This window comes from Meles meles, chromosome 4 (assembly GCF_922984935.1).
Source record: "Meles meles chromosome 4, mMelMel3.1 paternal haplotype, whole genome shotgun sequence".
NCBI lineage: Eukaryota > Metazoa > Chordata > Mammalia > Carnivora > Mustelidae > Meles > Meles meles.
In genome coordinates this window covers 119,667,831-119,692,192 of record NC_060069.1, presented here as the reverse complement: position 1 = coordinate 119,692,192, position 24,362 = coordinate 119,667,831, and positions in this window count along the sequence as shown.

The window sequence follows — 24,362 nt, the reverse complement described above, 5'->3', positions numbered from 1 at the left end:
TCCAATTTAGCTCCTTTTTTTTTTCCATATCAGTTTGTCCAGTGTAGTCCATTTGCCTTTTCCTATAAATTTAGAAGTAGAAGTAGCGTTAGTTTTGGATGTAGTACTCAATGATTTGTTAGTTGTATATAATGCCCAGTTCTCATCACATCACATGCCCTTCTTAATTAATACCCATCACCTGGTTACCCCATTCCCCCACCCACCTCGCTTCTGTAACCCACAGTTTGTTTCCAAGAGTCCAGAGCCTCTCATGGTTTCTCTCCCTCTCTGGTTTCTTCCCATTCAGTTTTCCTTCCTTTCACCTATGGTCCTCTGTGCTATTTCTGTGTGAAACCGTATGATAATTGTCTTTCTCTGCTTGACTTATTTAACACAATACCCTCTAGTCCCAGCATTTTTATCGTGATTGTGCTGACTTTTCAGGTTCTTTGTTGCAAGAGTCAGATCAAGGAGGACAATAACCAGCTTGGCAGAGGTAAATGTGTTTGATTATCAGGATAAAATAAGGTTAATGTTACACAAAAGGATAGAGAAAAATATGTTTGGCACTTATGTGGCCCATGGAGTATCTCTTGGCATTTTACTGACCAATTTTGATGGTTAATAAGCAAATGTGCCAGCGAAAACCTGAGAAAGGGATAGTGATCAGGAGTTCAGATCCCATATATGCCCCCTAAACTAGTCAGTGTGCTAATTGAGGTTGAGGGGCATCTGAAATGGATAACAAAGAAGAAAGATAATAAATATCACTTATGTTTTACTGCCAGCTGCTGACACGGGGGTGCTATAGTTTGTCTCACTATTCTTCTCCATGTAAATCGCCCCAGGTAAGAGATAAACCAGAACTTTAAAGACTTTACCCAAGGTCAGCTTGCTATATGAGGTGCTGCTGCATGAAGTCTAGGCTATGGTGTGGCATACCACAAAGATCCTCCTTTAAGGATCAATGAGAATCCCACTTACTAGGAATGTTGCCAGCTAAAGATTTACAATTTTGTTTCCCTCCAGAAATTACTCAACCAGAGAGCTCTTCTTGTCCCAAAGTCAGCCCCATCTGAAAACTGATTCATGTTGAGGTAACAAGGCCTGGCCCCATTGCTGCAGGTTTGAACTTATCTGAATGGCTAACTAGTCTTACTTTGCAGACACCTGTCATGAGTCTTGGTTACAAATGAATTGCAGTTCAAACTCATTTGTAACCCAATCCTGCTGTCCATATTCTGTATTTTTTTTTCTTACATGTGTTGTTCCTTGAAAAATTTTGTAACAATCTCCCTCCATGTTTATCTTCATCTCAAACTATTTTACAGGATTAGGATCTGATAAAAATCTTCCTGTCCACAGTTATTTTGAGGACTAGCCAAAATATGCTAGAAGTAACACAATTAGCACATTTGTAAGCATACAAAGTCACAAAGGAGATGGTAACTAGTATGAGTTAGTATACACACACACACCACATGCATATGTAAACTTAATTTACTTTCATTAATTTTATTCATACTTTTACCAAGATATGTTATTTAAGCCTCTCAACAGTATCTGAAAGTAGCTATTTCTGTAAAATCAGATGATTGCTATTACCCTCATTAAGTTCAAGTGACTTATTTTATAGATCATATTATAACCAGACATTTACCAAGGGCCAACATTTTAAAATTTTCTCCACATTTGAAGATATTTACAAATGTAAATTCATATGTCTTCAAAATGACCCTATGAGGTAGGATCAATACTACTCCCATTTTGTGGATGATGAAACTGGGACACAAAGAGACTGAAACAACTCACCTAAGGAAGTGCACTTAGTAAGGAGTCTGATCTTGAAGCAGCACATGAGATCAGGAGTCAGCAATTTTTTTTTTAAAGGACCACAGTAAATATTTGACATTTTGCAAGCCACATACAATCTCTCTCACATAGTCTTTTATTTTTTTATATTTATTTATTTATATATTTATTACCGAATTTTAAATCAAAACAGTATGGTGCTGGCACAAAGACACACAGATCAATAGAACAGAATAGAAAACCCAGACATGAACCCATAACCATATGGTCAATTAATCTTCAACAAAGCAGCAAAGAGTATCCTATGGGAAAAAATAATCTTTTCAACAAATAGTGTTGAGAAAACTGGACCACAATATGCAGAAGAATGAAACTGGACCACCTTCTTTCACCGTACACAAAAATAAATTAAAAGCAGATGAGAGACCTAAATATATATATTTACATATATATATATTATATATATATATATATATATATACACACACACACACACAGAGAGAGAGAGAGAGAGAGAGAATTATGCTAGGATTCTGCAATTGCACTAATAGGTATTTACCCAAAGAATACAAAAATACTAATTCAAAGGGATACATGCACCCCAGTGTTTACAACACTATTATCTACACTAGCCAAATTATGGAAAGAGCCTAAGTATCCATCAACTAATGAATAAAAAGGAGGTTATACACACACACACACACACACACACAATGAAATATACTCAGCCATAAAAAAGAATGAAATCTTGCCATTTGCATTGATGTGGATGGAGTAGGGAGTATTATGCTATGTGAAATAAATTAGTCAGTAAAGACAAATACCATATGATTTCACTCATATGTGGAATTTAAGAAACAGATCAAATGAGCAAAAGGAAAAGATAAAGACAAACCAAGAAACAGGCTCTTAACTACAGAGAACAAACTGATGGGTACCAGAAGGAAGGTGGGAGGGGCAATGGCTAAATAGGTGATGGGTATTAAGAAGGGCACTTGTGATGAGCACTGGGTGTTTATGGAAGTGGTGAATCACTAAATTGTACACCTGAAATTAACATTATACTATATGCTAACTAACTGGAATTTAAATAAAAACTTAAAAAAATAAGCACAATGTATTTGGAGCCAGACATTCTAGATTTGAATTCTTACTTCTGAAAATTAATACTGATATGACCTCAGTTAATATTGCAATGTCTGTGTTTGCTCTTCTGTAAAAGATACATGATTCTGTGTGAAAGGCAGGATTCTAAGATGGCCCAGGTTTTCCACCCCTTGATATGCATGCCTTGTATAATCCTACCCCCTCAAGTAGGGACTGAATTTGTGAATAAGATGGAATATCATTCCTTAAATTTTATGTTATGTTGTTTGCAGAGGTTTGGCAGATGTAGTTAAAGCCTCAAATCAGTTGATTCTAAGTAAATCAAAAGGAAGTTTATCTGGGGTGAAACTAACTTAATCAGGTAAATCTTTTAAAAGTAAGTCTATGGGACACCTGGGTGGCTCAGTCCATTAAGCATCTGCCTTCTGGTCAGGTCATGATCTCAGGGTCCTGGGATTGAGCCCCCATCAGGCTCCCTGCTCAGTGACAAGTCTGCTTCTCCCTCTCCCTCAGTGATTGCTTTAGCTGTCTCTCAAATAAAGAAATAAAATCTTAAACTAAAAAAAAAAAGAAGTTGGTCTGGAGGTCAAGGTCAGAAAGTGATGAGAGATTTGAAGCAGCAGTACATAGTCTTCTACTAACGTTGTCAGGAGGCTAATAGAAAGTTACTACAATAGGTGAACCAAGAAGTAATTTATAATCTTCACACAAAAACAGATAAAGCTTTGTGTTGTATAGCTTGTTTTGGTAACTTGTAGCAAATGCATGGTAATTATATACCCTCAGAAGTAGATAAGCTTACCCTCTCAGAACCATATTACAATTAAGACTTACGAAATTCAAAGATTTGAACCATCATAAGTAATATAAATCTATGCCTACAGAATTTTAGGAAAAGCTAAAATGCAATTGATTTGACCATGTTTTAGTTGAGAATTGATTGTATTAAAACATTTAACTTATACCTAATCAATAGATACAGTAATGTTCCAATGTGTACTGTATCAATACATATAGTAATATACCAGTGGTGTTGGTAAACTGGATCTCCAAGGGGGCAGGATAAAGCTCTGTTATACAGCATTTGCCAGTTTCTCTGATGTAAATACTCCCATCATGAATGATTTCAAGGCTGTTTAACAAGCAGGTTGCAAAATTTCTGAATATTTAACAATCTCCTTTCTAGAACCTGTCTCAGCCAGCTCCAACATACCAATGAATGTTATCTTTTCTTTAAAAACACTTGGCAGGGGCACCTGGGTGGCTCAATGGGTTAAGCCTCTGCCTTTGGCTCAGGTCATGATCTTAAGGTCCTGGGATCGAGCCCCACATCAGGCTCTCTGCCCAGCAGGGAGCCTGCTTCTCCCTGTCTCTCTCTGCCTGCCTCTATGCCTACTTATGATCTCTCTCTCTCTGTCAAATAAATAAATAAAATATTTTAAAAAAAACAACACTTGGCAAAGGTATGATGCAGAAATGACCTAAATGTCCACCAACAAATAATGGATAAAGAAAATGTGATATACACACATGCTACACACACATACAATGGAATCATTACTATTCAGTCTTAAAAAGAGGAAATTCTGCATACGTTATAACATGGATGAACCTTGAGAACATTATGCTAAGTAAAATAAGCAAAACATAGAAAGACAAGTACTGTATGATTCCACTTACATGAGGTATCTAAAATAGTCAAATTTGTAAAATCAAGACTGGAGACCGTGGCTACCACAGACTGGAGATGGGGAGAAGGGAAATTATTAAACAACAGGTGTAAAGTTTCAGTTAAGTAAGATGAATATGCACTAGAGATCTGCTGTACAATATAGCACAATAAAAAATGCACACTTATGGGTGCCTAGGTGGCTCAGTGGGTTAAAGCTTCTGCCTTCGGCTCAGGTTATGATCCCAGGGTCCTGCTCCGCGGGGAGTCTGCTTTCTCCTCTCTCTCTGCCTGCCTCTCTGCCTACTTGTGATCTCTGTCTATCAAATAAATAAATAAAATCTTAAAAAAAAAAACAAAACAAAAAACAAGTTTATCAGTATTATATTCTTTTTTTTTCCCTTACGATTTTATTTATTTATTTGACAGACAGAGGCACAGCAAGAGAGGGAACATAAGCAGAGGGAGTGGGAGAGGGAGAAATAGGCTTCCCACTAAGCAGAGAGCCTGATGTGGGACTTGATCCCAGGACCCCGGGATCATGACCTGAGCCAAAGGCAGATGCTTAATGGCTGAGCCACCCAGGCACCCCGAGTTTGTCAGTATTAAATCAAAGTCCTATAAAGAGTTTCAGGTACTAAGCAGATGAGAAAATACCTATTTCCCTATGAGGGCTGTTAATAGAACAGGTGACTGTCATATCTGAAAATCAACTTTTTTTTCTTTTATTCTGTGTTCATAAGGAAACATCTAATGATACTATAGAGTGTCTGAGTGTGTGCATTTTGACATGAAGAGAATGCAGTGATCAGTCAACAGCAAGAAGATTGGTGGAAAAATAAATAAATAAATAAAAAATAAAAAACAGACCACTGAATGGTGGGGAGTCCTACGTATTCTCTCCTGGGTTCAGTGAGAGATCTGGGTCATGTCTACTGCATACGGGAAATAGAAAGTGAAAGACCATTACTGAATCACTTTAATTTTCATCATAGCTTGAGATTCATTGCATGAGATGGGATATCTATTATTAATCTATTTCGAAAGAAGGTGGAAGAGTTGAAGAGATGCTAATAAATATATGAGTACTTTGAATTAACAAAATATTTTTGAAGTATTTGTGATGATAAATACTTGCAACAAGTATATGTAGTATGTAAATATATCTCATAATGAAAAATTATATGACAAAATATGAATATATGAATATATGAAACATATGAAAAATATGAATATATAAAACACATTAAAAATACAAAAACATCCTGTAAAAGTAAAGTAACATTATTTAGGCTTATACTTAACTTCTTTGAATCATTAAACTATTATCCCCATCTTAAAAAGCAACTACAGAGTAGACAAGAGTATTCTTTAAATAGAAAAGAACACTAACTTTTATACAAAATGTTGTTACTTTTAGGTATATGATCGTAGTCATTTCTGCATACAGAAGCACTTTAAAAGTGAATTATGGTAACAATATGCAAGATGAAGTTTCACAATGGACTTTTTATCTTATAAAATATAAAGCAGATACAGAGTGTTTTACTTAATTCTCAGTACTATATTTCTAGGAAAGAAGATAGCAAATTTATTACTTGGCATTTTTCTGAAATGCTTGAAATTTAAACATGTTTTCTGAGCTCAGCAGACAAAAAATAAAAGCCTCATAGTTTACTATTATGAAAGTAAATGGAAAGATTGGCTGGTGTGGAGTGGCAGCCAAGTCTTCTGAATAGGTTGGAAGTGTACTTGCCAGAACTCTGAAACATCAAATGCTCATCATATACTTCACATTTGCTACTGTGATTGTTCCATTAGGTCTTTATAAAAATATATTTCCAGGGGTGCCTGGCTGCTCAGTCAGTAGACCATGTAACTATTGATCTCAAGGTTGTGGGTTCAAGCCCCACATTGAGTGTAGAGATAACTGAAAAATAAAATCTTAAAAATTGTATTTTCTTTATTTTAACAATATAAAATCAAACAGATACATTCTATTTACAAATGAATGGATTTTCAGGCTAATTAAAATAAATTGATGCAGATTTTTCTTTAGTAAAACAAAATGTTTGTCATTAGCCAAATATTTATAAATATAAATTCTTCAAACATGAATTCTTCAGCCGCACAGGGTATCCTTTTACCATTGCTAAAATTCTATCTTATTTTTTTTTTTGGTGACAAAATATCTTCTTAGATAAATTATGGTATATCCAGCATGCTACACAAGCTCTCTTGCTTACTCTACAAATCCACTAACAGATTTTCACTTTAATTTTATTATGTGTGGGAATTGGAAAATGGGATTGAGGCATATGCAGAAGATTGACTGACAGCAGCAACAGGTGAAAATATTCAACTCCCCCTGCCCACTTATGGCCTGCTTCTATTGAGTCTACAAAAAGTAAAAACTTGACTTACCAGACTCCTTTCCATAGGAAGTTGACCTTATAGAAAAAGTCTCCAAATTCTCTTAGTTTACAGTGTCTTAGTGTCTCTGTGACTTTTTCAAGATGCTTATACCTTAAAAAAAAAATTGTTTTGTTTATTGAGTACTTAGTTCCAAACAATATATGTGTTTATGTCTTAATTTAGCAGCTGTTTGGAAAAAAAATACATGAACATTGAAAAATAAAATACTATTTTTATTATACCATGAAATAACTATGTGTACTAATAGCTATATGTACTAATAGCTATATGTACTAATAACTATATGTACATACTAATATGCTCTAACTATATGTAATATATGTACTAATGAACAGTAATATGTGATGTGTGTGTCTGCTGTGCACTGAACAATTTTAATTGTTGCTTGATCTACAACAGCTGTGATTACAAAGTTAAATATGCAAATGAAGACATATACGACACATAGTGAAACAGAAAGGATAAAGAGCTTGGGACATTGCTGGTATAGTTGAACCACTTCAACATACCTAGAAAGCTCATATATTGCATGTTTATATGTTAGAAAAATAAAACCATTATTATGTAGGCTTCTGTTCACTGGTTTTTCAGTTATTTTGTTGTGGTTTTAAATAATGCCACTTTAATGTTGGAAAAAGTTATATTATTATAATATTATTTTTCCAGATAATACCAACTTTTGGGTTCATTTTTCCATTATAAATTCTAACTGAATGCAGTTTCAATGAATGAATGTTATTTATATATTAATTTTTGCCCTAATATATATAATAAAATTATATATAATTTTAACCACTGCCTTCTTGAATTGCATTTTAATAGTTGTAAAATAAGTCTATAAATAAATCTATGCAAGAATGTTTTTGTTCAGATCATACCATATACTAGGGTAGTATGATCTGGATGGAAAAAATATGATAAGAAGAAATTAAAGACATGTGAAAACATAGAAAGTGTTTATGCCATTTAGTATAGACAAATGGCAAATTTTAAAATAACTAGATATACCTATTTCAAAAACAATTAAAATGTTTTAATTCTAAGTACTTCTTTCCAATTCTCTGTATCAGTATTGAAAAATTTCATCTACTTCAAAATATTATTTTGACTTTTTACCTAGTTTGGTACTTTATGTAGGTAAAAATTTCACAATTAAACAACAATAAGAAAACTACAAAAAGAGACTAGAAACTATTATTTACTTGTGAAAGATAGGCTATATCTACAGTGGTATTGATGGATTTTCATAGCTCCTTCAATTAAGAAAAAAATCACACAAATATGGAAATTTTTAAGAAAGTTCTTATTCTTCTTTAGTCCATTTATTTATTAGTTCAAAGATTATTTGTTAAAAAATACAAATCAAGTCCTCCTTGATGGTGTAGTCCATTAAGTGCCCAACTCTTGGTTTCAGCTCAGGTCATGATCTCCAGGTGGTGAGATTGAGTTCAGCATCAGGCTCCCCACTGGACTCAGAATCTGCTTGCTTTTCACTCTCCCTCTGCCCATCCCACTCGTGTGCTTTCTCTCTTTCCTCTCTAAAATAAGCAAATAAATCTTAAAAAAATAGTAATCAATCATAGCATCTTTTCTCTCTTTTTTTTTAAATTCCCTTAGTAAGCTGATATTCATCATCTCACATAATTTCAAATTTTTCTTGTGATGAGAACTTTTAAGACCTATGCTTTTAACATCTTTCAAAGATATGATACAGTATTGTTCACTTTAGTTACCATGCTGTATAGCATCTCCCCAGAACTTACTTATCCTATAAATGGAAATTTGTGCCTTTTGACCACTTTGACATATTTCAGCTGCCCCCCTCCTTACATCTTATCTCTGGTGACCACCAGTACGTTCTCTGTACTTGTGAGTTTGGTTTTGTTTAGATTCCACACGTAAGTGAAAGTGTACAGTGTTTTCTCTGTCCAATTTATTTCACTTAGTGTAATGCCCTCAAAGTCCATCTATGTTATTGCAAATAGCAGAATTCCCTTCCTTTTTATGGCTAACAATATGTATATGTGTATACACACACAAACATCTTCTCTATCCATTCATCTGTCACTGTAAACTTAAGTTGTTTCTGTGTCTTACCTGTTGTAAACAATGCTGCACTGAACATGTGGGTGCAGATGTCTTTAAAAGATAATGCTTTCATTTCCCTCAGGTATATACGCAGAAGTAGGATTGCTGGAACAGATAGTAATTAGTTCTATTTTTAATTTTTAAAAAATATTTTATTTATTTATTTGATAGACAGAGATCAAAGTAGGCAGAGAAGCAGGCAGAGACAGAGAGAAGGAGAAGCAGGCTCCCCGCTGAGCAGAGAGCCCGCAGTGGGGCTCTATCCCAGGACCCTGGGATCATGACCTGAGCTGAAGGCAGAGACTTTAACCCACTGAGCCACCCAGGCATCCCATCTATTTTTAAATTTTTGAGGAAATACCATACTCTTTTCATAGTTGCTATACAAATTTACATTCCCTCCAACAGTGCACAAATGTTCTCTTTTCTCCTTATCCTTGCCAATATTTGTTACTGCTTATCTATTTGATAACAGCCATTCTAAACAGATGTGAGATGTTATATCTCATTGTGGTTTTGATTTGCATTTCCCCAATGGTTAGTTTTGTTGAGCACATTTTCATGTACCTGCTAGCCACTTGTATGTCTTCTTTGGAAAAATGTGTATTCAATTCCTCTAGCCATTTTTTATTTGGCTTATTTTTGGGGGTTTGTTTGGTTTGCTTTGGAGTAGTATGAGTTCTGCATGTATTTTGGATATTAACCCCTTAGCAGATACATGATTTGCAAAGATGATTTCCTTTCTGTAGGTTGCCTTTCGTTTTGTTGATGGTTTCCTTTGCTGTGCAGGTGCTTTTTAGTTTGATGTAGTACCACTTGTTCATTTTCACTTTTGTTGGCTTTGTGTTTGGTATCAAATCTGAAAAATCATGGCAAAAACTGGTGTTAAGGAGCTTATCTCCTATGTTTTCTTTTAGCAGTTGTATGGTTTCATGTCTTATATTAACATCTTTAATCTATTTTGAGTTGATTTTTGTGTGTAGCATAATACAGTGACCCAGTTTTATTCTTTGGCATATGGCTATCCAATTTTCTCAAGCCTATTTATTGAAAAGACTACTTTTTACCCATTGTATATTCTTGGATTCTTTGTCATAAATTGATTAACCATATATGCATGGGTTTACTCCTAGGCTTTATTTTTGTTCCATTGATCTATGTCTCCTGTTCTCATGTCAATGTTAGACTGTTTTGATTACTATAGTTATATAATAGTTTGAAATCAAGAAGTGTGCTGACTCTAGTTCATTCTTTTTTTTTTTTTTTTTTCAAAATTGCTATGGCTCTTTGAATTCTTTTATGATTTCACCCAAATTTTAGCATTGTTTTTTTCAGTTTTGTGAAAAATACTATAGGCATTTTGGTAGAGTTTGTATAGTATGGATATTTTAACAATATTAATTATTCTAATCCATGGGCGTGGAAGCATATTCTTTTAAAAAAAGTTCTAATTACTTGCAACAATTTTATCTAATAAAAATTCACAAGTGGTATTCCAACATGCCATATAAAATGGATCTCCCTTGCATTCTGGATCAGGTTTTGATAGGATGATATATTTAACTGACACTAAGGCAAAGAAAAATGATATAAACAAACAAAAACACCAAGTCTGTTTCACTGCCTGCACTTAGAATTTACGTCATGGACATTATACATAGATAAAGCATTGACTCTCCCAGCAGGCATTTGAGTTTGGGCAATACCATAATAGTTAACTCCACAGCTCAGAAAGTAACAATACCCTCACAATCATTTAGGCAATTGGTGGGAAAGTCCTTGGGTATTTGAATAACTTTTATTTCTGGATCACAGAAATGGACAATGGACAATGTTGCCTTTAAACAGACCTAAGTGATTTTCAACAAAATAAACAAAAAGCACTTAAGTTTGAAATTTTTCCCTTGATAAGATGGATAAGAAAAGTACTAGTTTTTTACTAGTTTTTAAAATTTTACACAGAATGAATATCTTTTTAATTTACCTTTACGCCTTTCAAAGATAACCTTCTGAATTTCTGTCTCTTCTGACTGATTTCCGCATAGATGAAATGTCCTGTTACTGCGTTCCCTTAGGAGGAACTTATTTTAATACAAATTGTCCCTGAATAATTTTTGAACAAGATTGTTTTAAATGATTAGCTTTTATTGACAGCAATAATAGCATAATTATATTAACATGATAACAGAGTTCTGAAGCTCTAAGTATTGCTTATGAATCACTGATACAAATCAACATTTAGTTACCCAATGCAATCTGACTGAAATAGTACTTAAAATTTTATTTAACTTCTTAAACTTGACATTTAGAATGTTTTGGTTATGTTTCAACACATGGTTTAAAATGATCATCTGAGGGGTGTGTGTGTGTGTGTGTGTGTGTGTGTGAGATAGTGAGAGAGAAAGAAGAATAGATTTATTTTTTTATTTCTCCATATTTATATCTGTATAGTTGTTAGATAAGTCACCATGAGATTCCAAAAGCATATGTTTATACTTCAAAGAAAAAGAAACTAACAATAACAACAAACAATAATGACAAGTAAATGATGGTTAAATTACTTAAAATCTTTGAAATTTATTATAATTCAATGATACACAATCGGATTTTAGGGATACTTTAGTATACTTCCATAATATAAATGAATATTGAAGATTCTTAAATTATATTTTATATCACCTTACTTAGGGCCAGGATGTATATGGTTTGTTTTAGAAAGCATATATGCTATTGTTAATCCAATCCCCATAAAGGAAACTTTTGGCAACACAGTCGTGGAATGATCAAATACAAGAGTCAGCCATACATAGGTATTTATGAGACCTCTCCAGTGCTGCAAAACTTTATCTTTAGTCAGTATATCTTTAGTCAGTAGATCTAGGGTGAATTCATACTTTTCTTCTTGCCATTGTCTGATCTTGAGAAAGTTACTTCAGTTCTCTAGGTCTCAAGTTTATTATTTACAAAATAATACAGTGCGATTATATGATTCCAAGCACCCCCAGCTTTTAAATACTAAGTATAAATATGAAAATAGAAGTTCTAGAGATAAAAAAAATATAAACACATATCCTAGTAAATTGTGGTAAGATTTAAATTCATTCTCAAACTGGAAAATCTTAAATTAATGCTATCTAGAGATTTGAACTCAAGGTAGAGTATTTTAGGTTATCTTTATTTTAAGTTTTAATTTAAATTCCAGTTGGTTAACATACAGTGTTATGTTAGCTTCAAGTGTATAATACAGTGATTCAACACTTCCATATAATATCTTTAGGCTGTAAATCAATTATCTTTATTTTTAAAACAGTTTCCAAGTTTATATTCTTTTCTGACCACAATAACTGTCACATAAGATATAAATAGGTGTGGTCATTAGTATGTCAAAATTTTTCCGATGGAAGTATTATTTCTTCTTCGGTATGACTACCTGTACTTATGGTATATCCATTTGGTTTCAACAATGTCTTGAAGACCTAATATCAATCACTTCTTATAAATGCTTTGCAAGATAGTTATTAAAGGCCTTTGTTGGCCATCCAATTCCCACCTCCCATGCAATTTCTTCCATTGTAATAAATAAGACAGCAGCATATGATGCAGCAACTAAGCAGATTCCAAAGAAACTGTTGTAGTGCTTAAAAATCTCTTTAGATGTTTTATTAGTACAATAAAAAACCAGCTTATTACATGGTATTTTAAAGAAAATTGCCAAAGTTTTCTAATTGCTATTCACTTGCAAAAGCCAAATGATAGTTTCTAGTAACAGAGCATATAGTACAATGGACATGTAAAAAGCAATAGCTATTAAAATTTACTCTTTATAATAATAGGGAGCAAGCAGGTGTCTAGAATATAAAGTAACAATAGGAAATAAAGAACATATTTGCAATTAGAAATTAGTAGTTCATTTTATATGTAGTTTTGTAAAGAATCCTTTGTATAATAAGTAAGTTTTTTCTGTGCATATGTGTGCACAAAACTCACACAAAGATATAGTCACATACTAAAGATATTTTTAATTTAACAATATGAACATGAGATTTATTTTAAGAAAATACATTCATAACCTAATAATATATTCATTTGATTTGAAAGAATATTTTATTAAACATGCATTTTTGATGCTCAGAATGTGTCTATAAAATATAAATATCAAGCATTTACCTGATGGATCACTAATTAAACCAGGAAAGCCCAATTTGAAACTTCAGTATGTATTTAATCTTTAATAACATTATGTAAATTGGCAAATAACAAATATTTGAATACAATGACTAGAATTCAGTGGATTATACATAATAATATGAGTTGTAATAGGAATTAACAAATTTGCATCATAGAAAATATACCACTTCATTTAATAATGATAACATTAAAAAATAATTGAATAAATCACAGAGTGGAATCCTGTAGTCACTTTTGATTTGAAGAAGAATCATTTGTTAAGAAAGAATTATGTCTTATTTATGAAAGCAGGTAGGAGTTAGCTCAGCAAATCAAAGTTTTGCTTGTCAAATAAAAATTCTGTAAGCCCTTATTTGCATGGCTTAGCCAATTAGAGTTTGCAGAGAGACTTAACAATGCCATGAGTCCTTCCTATGTGGATATAAACAGTTGGCCTTTCTCCTCCAGTTCTCTTCACTTTCCTTATTATTTTTTTTGTTATGTAAACAAACACCTCTTCCAGTGAGCTCTCTTAACACCTCTTTTTGTAGATGAGGGGTTCAAAAGAAAGCCAGAGCTGTCAAAGAAATAGTTTTTGCTAGTTGGTAGAGAAAGATAATAAAAGTTTATAATTTAATATCTTTTTTTTTTTTAATCTTCATTGCAGTTTCCTTTAAGTGAATGTATATCAGTTTACTGGGGTGAGGTGGTGTAAGGAAGGGAGAAGTAGAGCCTGATTTTTTTTTTTTTTTTTTTTTTTTTGTATGTGTGTGTATGAATTTTGGCCTTAGGATATCTTCATTCTAATGCATAGATGATCATACTGTTTGGCGTTCTTCATGCTGTTTCCTGGTTAGCCTGTCTCTCTGTGTCCACCAGTGTGTCTTTTACTAACTTAAAGCTTGAGAAAAGAAAACTGCTGAGGAGACATGAGGTCTTGGGTCTTAATTTTGTTTTCCTCTAGGCTTTTGGCTCTAGTAGGGTGAATAAGAACTACAAGATATTAACCCAGGTTGACTTCATATTGAAATCCACTGTAGAATTTCTGATTTAGCCAATCTGGGATGGGGCCCACATGTCATTAGTTTTTAAAGCTCCCTGGAACAACTGCATCAAAGGTTGCCATTATTGGACTAGATAGAACATGGTTTTATCTTGAGCCATGATATTTCTCAGCAATCTTGGGTGAGCATCCACCATATTATTCCATTTTGTTTCAATCTTTAAAACCAGAGAATGTGCAATTAGCAATCCCAGCAGCCTAACTGTTGACATATTCTACTTCACTGGAAACCAATTAAATGTTGCAGTTACCAATTCGATGCCAAGGCTGGCTCTGGCTACATCCTTATTATTTAGTTGTCTCTGTACACCAGCAACATTGGCATCACCTAGGAATTTGTTAGAAATGTGGAATCTGAGGCCTGACTTCAGACCTACTCAGTCAAAATCTTCATTTTAAATATGATCCCAAGTGATTCACATGCACAGTCAATCTTGAGAATTACTACTCTAGAGATCATCTCAATTACGGTTGGGGAAATTATTTGAGCTCACCAAGAATTCATTGTCAGGATCCACTTAACAGCATAATTGCATCATTTCTGGCTCCCCAAATTTGCAATTTTATTTAGGATCTGGACCCTATAATATATCTTTATTCGCAGAAGAAGTCATTTACAGCTACCACTTCTTCATTTTCATGCCTGATCAGTTTTACCAAGAGAGAGAATCCAGTGGTGATGTTTTTAGCCATTGGAACCATCAGATTTGTAAATTGGTCCCCCATGAACTTGATCCTAGCTCTTCATGACATTCTAAGCCTTACTTTATCTGGGGATGGACTTTGAGGATATTTCTTCCAGTATGAAAATATATGTAAGATATTTTTTACCTTCACATTGAGGTGAGGTTATAATTCTAGCATACAAAGAAGAGTGGAAGTCTACTTTGCTGTAAGCTAAAATTGGAACTTTTGTGTTCTTTGAGGTTCAAGTATTCCCTACAGTTTGACCATTATAAGCCAGCGTTTCTGTTCCTTTGAGAATGTCGATATCTATACTGTTTCAGTGACATGTTCTAAGTTTCTATTACATTTTTCAAGTTTCTAGCCTCTACAAACAAATCCAGAATTTATCTGATGTTAAGTCCCACAGTAGCATTCAGGTCCCCAAATTTAACCCAACTGTGCTGGAGTAAAAGGACATTTTATTTTGCATTCCAAACATACCTGATTTTAATCTTTGCCATTTCTTCAGATAGATTTAATGTTTTTGGAAGTTGGTTTCTGTATAAGTTCGTCTTAAAACAAAATCCCTCTACAAGTTTTGCAAGGAAGTAGTTAACCCTACATAAGGTAACTCTCTTCCTACTTGTTCTGGTTAAAATATAGGATTCTCCCAATATTTGTGAATTCTAAAGTTAAGAAAATGTTAAATGTTTTAATGCAACATAATATATATACAGAAAAAAATTAAATTTTGTTTTCATAGTTAATGAAAACTTATCCTTATGAAATTAATGTGTCAAGTTACCAGAAATATGTTGAAGGAAGATGAGTGAAGGGATTTACATTTAGTGATCAATTTTCCTATTATACAAAAAAAAAAATACCAAAAACAAACACCAACACCTCCTATGTGATATGCATAAAAGTCTCATTTGACCTTTTTGTCAAACTTGCAAGAGGTTTTACTATTCCCATTTTACAAATAAGAAGAGTGTTTCTGGTTTAAGTTTCACTGGTACAGAACTTTTTAGTCATCTGAGTTTGTCTAATACTAAAGGAAAGCCTTTTTTGTGTTCCTTTCATTAGCTAATTCATTCATGCAACACATGTTTGAGTGGTTGCCACATGCCAGTCACAGGATTATTTATCTAGGTGATTCATTTTCCAGAGAATTCCATCTTAAAACAAAACAAACACACACACACACACACACACACAAAAACAGTCTGTCTTCCAGTGCTTTCATTTGTTATACTGTGTTTCTTTCGGACTTGACACTTTTGAGAGTGAGGAAGAGGTGGCCAGTATTCATTCAGATTGAAGGAGACATTTCAGGTACTGCTTAAAGAATTTCCTCTAACCATTCTTTGGGAATGAGGTTAAAGGTCCCCCCCCCCCATTTTTTATGTTATGTTAGTCATCATACAGTATGTCATTAATTTTTGATGTAGTGTTCCAAGATCATTGTTTATGTGTAACACCCAGTGCTCCATGCAATATGTGCCCTCCTTTACTTTTGAGATAAAAAGATTTCTTTTGGAACTTCATATTCATGATGATGTCTTCAAGGCAAAATGCTGACATAAAGATACTTCTGCTACACAAATTTTGTTTCTTCTACAAGTTTTTGCAGTATAAGTATTATTTAAATGGCACAGCATACTCAGAATATGAACTCACATTATAATATTTTATTTGAATTATTTCAGGTTTAGGACATTAATCACGATAGTTTAAAAATGTTTCAGCTGATTTTGGTCCAATTTTATGAAAAACAGGATAAATATGTTTCAATACATCTCTTTCTTTTCTGATGAGTATCAATAAAGAATCTGGAAGAAAGTTTGTTCCAAATCATTTTTTTTAAGATTTTATTTATTTATTTGACAGAAAGAGATCACAAGTAGACAGAGAGGCAGTCAGATAGAGAGAGAGAGGGAAGCAGACTCTCTGCTGAGCAGAGAGCCCAATGTGGGACTTGATCCCAGGACCCTGAGATCATGACCTGAGCCGAAGGCAGCGGCTTAACACACTGAGCAACCCAGGCACCCCCAAATCATTTTTTTAAAGGATTTTATTTATTTATTTGACAGAGAGACTGTGAGAGAGGGAAAACAAGCAGGGAAAGCTGGAGAGGAAGTAGCAGGCTCTACGCTGAGCAGGGAGCCCAAGGCCAGGCTTGATTTTGGGACCCTGGGATCATGACTTGAGCCAAAGGCAGACACTTAACGACTGAGCCACCCAGGTGCCTCTGTTCCAAGTCAATTCTAATCACTTTACTACTTAGTACTAATTCCTTCTACATATTGAGAGTAAAAATATTAAATTTTAAGCTGTATTTATGTGCAAGCACAGAAATACAGTTACTCAAAGTCAGTCTCCAGTATACCATATAAAATATCAGCAATATCACAACTCATTTCAGAATGACTTGGCAAATCAAAATATATCTCATATATATAGTATGTATATATGCACATATACATATTGTGACATGAGAAATGTGGTTCTATTAATAATAGTAGCACTGTCTAAAAAGTAAAATGATTTTCCAAGTACTTCAGATATTCAGGCTATAATAACAGAATTTACCATTATAACTTCAAATACTAACTCTAATATTGTAAGTATAGAGCATATTCTTCATAAGATTTTAATTTCTTAAAGAAACATATTTTCTCATGTTTTCACAATGCATTACATATTGTAAATACAAAAAAAAAAAAAAACAAAACTCCACTCTTATGAGTTAATGATTCCCTTAGCTTCTAGGTGAACATCTATTATATGACTTATTATATGACTTATCCCAAACTCTACCTTTAAAATTCCTAAGCTCCTTCAAATCCAGTAATCACTCTTCCTCCCTTCTGCAATCCATGGCAATAAATCACATTTAGATTAGTTATTACTCAGCACTATACCACATTTTTTGAAAAGCAGACAAAAAATAAAATATGCAAAATAATTTTCTTTGGTAGTGAAACCTCAAAGGTATTCAGAAATCTCCAATTATTTCCTTTCCCCACTACCATTATCAGTTATTCTAGACAATTACCAATAACCTTTGACACCTTTTCCCATCCCCTCCTTGACTGCAGTGGATTAGCTTTGCCTTCTACTTAACTAAGAAAATGAAAGCTATTAATTAAATTTCCTTTACTTTTCTACTCCACTTCTTAGGATTTACTCCATAATATAAACATTTCACCTGCTTTAAGTATCAACTAATTAAGAGAGGAGGCCTTCCTCCAATTTGTTAATCCCTAGTTTTTATTTGGAGTCCATGCCCTCCTACTTCTTTTGTCCAGCTTTATTAGCCATGTTTTCTCTTGCTTCATGAATCTCCGTTGAAAGAGGAGTCCTGTTGATTTTTACCTTTCAAATTAGTTCCTGGCCTTTTTATTATAGAAGCCAGTATCTTGGCCCAGAACCTTATTATTTCTTATCTGTGATACTTTTTTTTTTAAGATTTTATTTATTTGACAGAGAGAGAGAGAGAGAGAGAGAGAGAAACCACCAGCAGGGGGAGCAGCAGGTAGAGGGAGTAGGAGAAGCAGTCTCTCGCAAAGTAGGGAGCTAAGTGTGTCTCAATCCAGGACCCTGGGATCATGACCTGAGCTGAAGGCAGACATTTAACCATCTGAGCCACTCAGGCACCCCATGTGATACTGTATTTAATGTCCCACTGGATCTTTATATCTAAACTCATCACTGCAATTAGAACAATTGTTCTAAAATGAAACTGAGTACTCTAAGCCTAATACAACTATCTCCCTAGTTTCATAGTTCCTACACGTAATACAGACCCACAGTTCCCAGTACCATAACTATGATGACGCACACCATTGTGTCCAACTAAAATGCTTTGGATCTTCATCCTACATCCCTTCTACTCTCTTCCACACATCTTCATCTGATTAACTTCAATGTATTCTTTGAATCCAGCTTCTGTTCTTCAAATTTCTATCTATTCTTCAAATGCTGCCTTCACTCTGTAACTTGAATGTAATGCCAACTTTCTTGATTACCATCACATTGTACTAATATCTCTATCAGAACATTTATGAACTTAATATTTAACATTTTGAACATACCTCCTGCTTTCACTGCTAAGGTGTTAGCCCTTAAAGGTCAGGGACTTCGTAGCTTCAGGGTTTTGTATGGTATCTGACCTATTTAAGTACTTTACAACTATCTTCTGAACGATAAATGACTAAATATAGCCCCTATGATATGATAACTCAATTCGTTATTTTCCCCATTGTGCATTGAACTAAAGGATTCACCATTTTCCTAAATGGGAGGTATGGTGGCATTGGAAACTAGAATACTAGAGTAGATGAACAAAAAAAGCCAAGCAAACAAGAAGAGTGCTCTAAGCCAAGTCTTGGTTTGCATTCTATCCACCGGCATTTTTATATTAACATACAGTTCTGAAAAGAATGCATTCTAAGTATAAGGTTTTTGTTGTGTTTTGTTTTAAAAAGATAGTGAGTTGAAATAAATTTTCATAAACTCAGGCTCACTTCTCATTTTCATGATGTGTCCCTTTAAAATAAATCTATAGGTACATCTGCTAGAAGTAAAATCTAGCATGATAACATTTCCAGCATGGCACACTTATTTTAGGGAGAGGGGCCTAGACTTGAATGAACACATTATTTTGACACGTATTATTTAAAGTTGCCACATGAGACCACATTTGTCTTTCTTCATACCTTATCTCTCTTCTTTTTGCAGAACCCCCAGTGAATGTACCCAGGACACTGAAACTAGAAGAGATATATAGTAAATATTTCTAAGAAAGAAAGTTTTTTGACATAAATATTTTTCAAAACCAGACTTGCCTTAATTGTAAATTTTCTGTGTTGAGAATTTCTGTTTTTTAATGATAGGATATAATAGAAATAAGAAAAATATATAATGCTAACATAATTAACTATGTACCACTTTTTCTTATAATGAAGTTATTTTATTTATCACCTCAAAATTATATTTATTCAAATAAAAATAACAATCCCATTATCCACATTATTAAAACACTTTTATATTAGTTTAAAATGGTCCTTTCAATACTAAGCTTATGTTCTCAAGTAAAATGGTAAAAATAGACAACTAAGCATTAAATAGACATTAGTTAAAAAGGCATAAATGAATGGTTGACAGATGCAAATTCAGATGTAATGTAATTATTTGGTCTTACTTAACTAGGCATTAGAATAACTTACTCTGGTCAAAATTAATATGAAGTAAGTAATATTTGCAGTTTATATCCCTCTTGAGCTCCAATATGTGACTTTCCTGATTATTAAAGCATTTTGTAAACGTTGAATATAGCTCTAGATATTTTCAATTTATTTTCAAATAAATTGAAGGTAGCTTTTTACAATGACTATTTTGTTTTATTTTTCACTAGCAACTCTAGTGGAATTTAAATGGAAAGGCTCTTACAGTCTCTAATATTTTCCTTATCAAATATAAAAACACTTTCCGCTACCCATTACAGCTATATTGAGCTACACTGAGGGCACAAAAAGTAAAAGCGAACTATTACTTATTGTTGGAAGTATAGGAGTAAAACACATTCTGATGTATTACTATTCTTCTGGGATATAAAATACTTTATCATTTCCTCCCTCCCCTAGGTTATCTATGTCAATATCTTGCACATCTTGAGAATCAAAGGCTGACATAGGTCTATGTCCCTGAATAGGTACTCAGTAAGACAAAATCTATGTGAGTATTAAGGAGACCAAGTTTCATTATATAAACTCCTAGATTTTAAAAGAATTAAACTTTGAGTCTGATGTGTGAAAAACAAATATGTCATTTTTTTTTCTTCTTTTCTCCATGTATGAATTTCCTAACTGGTGCTTTATGTCTTTTTTCTTTTTTTAAATTTAATTTTATTTTTTCAGTGTTCCAAGATTCATTATGTACCACACCCAGTGCTCCATGCAATACATGCCCTGTTTAATACCCACCCCTAGGCACACTCATCCTCCCACCCCTCTCCCTTCCAAAACCCTCAGTTTATTTCTGAGAGTCCACAGTCTCTCAGGCTTTGTCTCCCCCTCTGATTTACCCCAAATCACTTTTCCTTTCCTTCTCCTAATGTCCTCCATGTTATTCCTTGTGCTCTGCAAGTAAGTGAAACCATATGATAATTGACTCTCTCTGCTTGACTTATTTTACTCAGCATAATCTCCTCCAGTTCTATCCATGTTGATACAAAAGTTGGGTATTCATCCTTTCTGATGGAGATGTAATATTCCATTGTATATATGGACCATATCTTCTTTATCCATTAATCCATTGAAGGGCATCTTGGCTCTTTCCACAGTTGGCGACTGTGGCCATTGCTGCTATGAACACTGGGATAGAGATGGCCCTTCTTTCCACTACATCCGTATCTTTGGACAATTGCACTACCCAGTAGTGCAATTGCAGGATCATAAGGAAGCTCTCTTTCTAATTTCTTTCTTTTTTTTTTTTTTTTAAAGATTTTATTTATTTATTTGACAGAGAGAGATCACAAGTAGACAGAGAGGCAGGCAGACAGAGAGAGAGGGAAGCAGGCTCGCCACTGAGCAGAGAGCCCGATGCGGGACTCGATCCCAGGATCCTGAGATCATGACCTGAGCCGAAGGCAGAGGCTTAACCCACTGAGCCACCCAGGCGCCCTCTTTCTAATTTCTTAAGGAATCTCCACACTGTTTTCCAAAGTGGCTGCACCAACTTCCATTTCCACCACCAGTGTAAGAGGGTTCCCCTTTCTCTACATCCTTTCCCAACACTTGTTTACTGTCTTATTAATTTTGGCCATTCTAACTGGTGTAAGGTGATATCTCAATGTGGTTTAAATTTGAATCTCCCTGATGGCTAATGATGATGAACAGTTTTTCACGTGTCTGTTAGCCATTTGTATGTCTTCTTTGGAGAAGTGTCTGTTCATGCCTTCTGCACCCCCCTCTTTTTTTTTTTTTTTGGCATGATTATCTGTTTTTTAGTGTTGAGTTTGAGGAGTTCTTTATAGATCTTGGATATCAGCCTTTGCCTGTAGTGTCATTTGCAAATATCTTCTCCCATTCCATGGGTTGCCTATTTGTTTTGTTGACTGTTTCCTTTACTGTGCAGAAGTTTTGATCTTGATGATGTCCCAAAAGTTCATTTTTGCTTTTGAGTCCTTTGCCTTTGGAAACATGTCTTGAAATAAGTTGCTGTAGCTGATATCGAAGAGGTTACTGCCTATTTTCTCCTCTAAGATTTTGATAGATTCCTGCCTCACGTTAAGGTCTTCTAACTGGCACTTTATTTCTAACATTCCATCAAGAGTGGGGTTGTCCCGTGGGTGATGCTGTGAGTGGCATCTTGTAGAGTTATGAACTCCACAAGCTCTATCACTGTATGTTACAGCCCTGGTCTGAAAACAAGTTCATATTCTAGATTACCATTTGTTAAAGTCTCCGTAATAAGAAAAGGACTAAAAATTCATAATTTTTATTTCTATTGTATAAGCAAAAATTAGGGAAACATGAATAACCTTAAAATATCCTAACTGGTCTTCAGAAGCATTTAAAAGTGGGATGATGGTTCAGGACATTTTAAGTACTACTTTAGGGTGTGCTTCATTAAGGACTACTAGAAAATTACTCATAATCACCAAAAGACAAACATCAGAATTTTTTTTCCTTTTGAATATATATACATTTTAAATTCTAATAACTATGAAATATTAGGGCTAACGAGTTGTTGTAGCAAGATGGTAATGAGTAGTTCTGGAAGACAGATGTTATTGTAATAAATAACGGAATTCCTATATAGTATTTTTGTGAAATGGGTACTTTGCAACATGCTGCCAATAATATTCTGTGAGATTCCATGAGTCAGACTGGTTTCTCTTTTCTCTTTTAATTGATTTATGAGACATGGCTACAAGGAAGAGATCGTTAAAGCTGACAGCCATGATTGAACATCACTTTAATTATTTCTAGTTATTAACATTTTTTAGGAAACAAAATTAAACATACCAAGTCATGCTTATTTGTTATAAGAATGAGTATCTTCATGAGACTCATATTCCCAACCAACTTCTGCAAAACTTCACTGTCATGGAACTTCATTTTCATCTTTGCCTAGATTATTTTAGTATTTTTCTAATACCTTTTCTGCCACTAATGACAACTTTTTTTTTATTCCAGTCATTATTTGAACTTTTAAATATATATATACTTTTTTTCCCTTTTGAACAGGTTCATATTAAATTATATTTCACCTTTTTTCCACTGTAGGATATAAAATTCTTATAAATCTATAGAGTGTCCTGACTGTAGTAGGTAAGAGGTCATGTAACATAGTTCTTAAAGCTTGGTCTCTGGAATTAGGCTGTAAGGTTTTAAACCCTTGCTCCAGTCCCTGCTGGTATATGGTATGACTGTGAGCAACTTACCTGACTTCCCTAATGCTTTTGTTTCTTCAAATGCTAAGTGATACTGGTTATTTAAGTATTACTATATATATGGTTCTCGTGAAGAATAAATGAAATTGCAAATTCCTCACCTCAATATGTGGTATAAAGTAGTTATGCATTAACGGTTAGTCATATTATTCATGTCTCTTGACTAATTAATGCCTGAGGTCTTTGGATATTAGTAATTATGGGAAGTATTTATAAATTCAAAAGTTTAAAATATGTAAGACATATAAAACAGATGGCAACCAGGAAATGATGGAAAGTTGTGTCAGCTACATATGAGAACTCTTTTTGCTCTGTACAGGATAAAGGAACAGAAGGGAAAGTCATTGCTCACTCCTCTTGGGTGAATGTCTATGTTTTCATTAAAGCTGGGTAACACCTTTAGAACTTAGATTTATGGAGTTCATGCCATTTATATGTGAAGGGGATAGGTCCATCTGGCATAAATCAATTCAGTCAGTCACCTTTGCTGATTGACTCATTATAAATACCACCACAAGCCAAAGGTACATGACAGAGAATAAATGAAAACCATTTATGAAATCAGGCATGGAACAAAGAAACTGATTCAAAAGCTGAAAAGCATTATATTTCTAAATGTTTATAAATGCATCTAAAAATGTGATCAGAAAATATTACATGTAATGTAATGCGTTATATCATAGATTTTTGTTAAGGGATAAGAGTCTCCAGGCAATGATAAAAATTATCTTTTGGAGTTTAACTTCCATGTTTTTTAAGGCTCAGCAATTTCATATATAATTAATTCTAAGGTATAGCAAAGAATGTTTTAAAATCCGCAAATGTAAAATCTTTGGCACTCATCTACTGGTAGAAGTTTGTAAATTTCCATTTAAAGTCCAAATAGGAAGACAGTTAACACATCATATATT